This window comes from Microtus pennsylvanicus, chromosome 10 (genome assembly GCF_037038515.1).
Source record: "Microtus pennsylvanicus isolate mMicPen1 chromosome 10, mMicPen1.hap1, whole genome shotgun sequence".
In the NCBI taxonomy this organism is placed as follows: domain Eukaryota; kingdom Metazoa; phylum Chordata; class Mammalia; order Rodentia; family Cricetidae; genus Microtus; species Microtus pennsylvanicus.
This window is the reverse complement of record NC_134588.1, coordinates 90,776,986-90,779,485: the sequence shown is the minus strand read 5'-3', so window position 1 is coordinate 90,779,485 and position 2,500 is coordinate 90,776,986.

Genomic DNA, 2,500 nt, shown 5'->3' with positions numbered 1-2,500 from the left:
GGGTGGGCACTACCCCCACATCACCTCTCTTACCTTTTGCCCAACAGCGTTGCCGCCAGACACTGCTGCTCCGCTCCACTAGTACGTACCTACACCCTCACTCGCAATCCAACAGCCTGCAGCCTCACCGGTGCTCCCTACACGCAAACTCACCAGCCCTTTCTTTGATTCCCACTCACGCCCACCATCTTTTCCTGCACACACCAAATCCTCAGGGCCTGTCCAGCTAAGCCCTGTTGCGGCCCGACACACCCAGCCTACACACCGCCACTGTCACACCGACGACACACAAACACCCGACACGCAGCGCTCCCGCGCAAGCTTCCGACCCACTCATGGAGCCCACTGCGTCTCCACCTCACTCTATCGCCTGCTCTTAGGTCTCCAAGAAACAGTCTTGCTTGCCCTACCTGCCACACCTGCATGCATCACACGCTCCCTGGAACCTTTCCTCTGCTCTTCACAACTGAGCAAATGCAGTGATTCGTTCCAGTCTACAGTGTGTGTGTGTGTGCTTGTGCAAATATGTCTGTCTCTCTGTTTGTCTATTTCTGTCCTTCTCTGTGTGTATGTGTGTGAGCGTAGGCATGTATATACGTATGTATGTATGTATTTATATATGCATGCATGCGTATCTTGCAAAACTGCAGGGTCTCTAAGTGATCGTTTATGGTGGCAGTGTTGGTATGGGATCGGGAGGAGAGCGCGTGTCCGTCCGTGGGTGGGGGTGCTCTGTGGGGTGGTGTTGAATCCGTGCTTTTAGCAGGCAGGGCGAATGCGCAAAGCACCTGGTGTGGTTACTAAGCTTCCGCATCGCCGCAGGGCGGACAGTGCCCGACCCAAGGCGCGATTTCCTCGAAAGCCCTCAGAGCGGCTGGGGGGGGGGGAGGGGAGAGCTGAGGCCAAGCCTGGCTGTTTTAAGGCCGCTGTTTCTGCGGCTCCTTGTGTGCGCGGGCAAGCGGTGCAGGTGCCTGTGTGAGTCGGGATATTGGAGCGGAACCTCTTCCCACCTAGGTTTTGGGTCCGCTGCCGGGTGGGTCCCCTCGGTCGTGACCCTGTCAACAGGTCCGGGGCACGAAGACAGATGGTGGTGTGCTTACCGCTGGGTTCAGCTCCGCTTCGATGGGAGGCATAGTCTGTGCCCACCCGTGTGTGTGTGTGGGAGGGTCAGACACGCCTTTTCCCCACCCGACCTCAACCCAGTCCCCCCGGAAACCTTCCCAACAGAGGACACGGAGAGACACCCGTGTCGAGCTGGATCTGGGAAGAGTCGGTCCAGCAAGTTGCTGGGCCACTTGTGTGGCTCCCATGAGACGGTCATGGGAAAAAAGACAACGGAGAAGCCTACGCTGGCAGGTGTCCGAATGGGGCCGTCGCCTGCCAAAGGCAAGGATCCACGCTTGCCTCTGTGCTCCCTGGGTTCTCCTCAGCTTGGCCCTTCTGGCTGGGAAGAGGGACTCTGCTTGGATTAAAGGTCTCTCTAGCACGTGCCTGCGGTGAACGATCGAATGATTGCTGTGGGACAGACAGCAGACAGGCTACCGGTAGGGATGGTGGTTGGGGTGCGGGGGCAGAGCTGGGGTGGTTGTGGCCAGGGGCGTGCCATCCTTGGGCACGTGGTCCTGAGGTGTAGGCAGCAGGCTGAGCAAGCCAGGTGTGAGCACCTCCCCCACGGACAGCTACCTACCGCATCAGGTCCTGCCTCTGCTTTCCTACCGGGGCTGCCCTCTGTGAGGGACTTAGGAGCCCAAGAAACCAACACTTCTCCGCCCAAGCTGCTTTTGGTCGTGGTGTTTGATGGCAACAATCCCAAGCCTGACTCAGACTGAAATCGGTACGAGGAGTGGGGTATTGCTGGGACAGAGCAGATCCCATGCTTTCGGGATTAAAAGGAGCTCTTGGGGATGAACAAGAAAGGAATGGTTATGGTTCAACAAACGCCGGCTTCTGTGCCGCGTTGGAGCAGGGTCAACCGTGCTGCTTGTTTCTGGAGAACTTGACAAAACCCTGCACTCATCCGGGAAGAGAGACTCTCAGTTGAGCAGATGCCTCCATGAGATGATGAGTAGTCTTTTTTTCCCCCTTTTTTAAAATTGATATTCAGTGTGCTCTACATTTTTCTCTGCTCTCCTCCCTGCCTCTCCCTTCCCTCCTCCAACCTTCCCCCAAGGTCCCCATGGTCCCAATTTACCCAGGAGATCTTGTCTTTTTTTACCTTCTACTTCCCATATAGATTAGATCTATGTTACTCTCTCTTAGTGTCCTCATTGTGGTCTAAGGTCTCTGGGATTGTGGTTTGTAGGCTGGCTTTCTTTGCTTTATGTTTAAAAACCACCTATGAGTGAATACATGTGATAATCGTCTTTCTGTGTCTGGGTTACCTCACTCTAAATAACGTTTTCTAGCTCCATCCATTTTCCTGCAAAATTCAAGCTGTCGGGTTTTCTTTCTTTCTTTCTGCTGTGTAGTACTCCATTGTGTAAATGTACCACATTTTCCT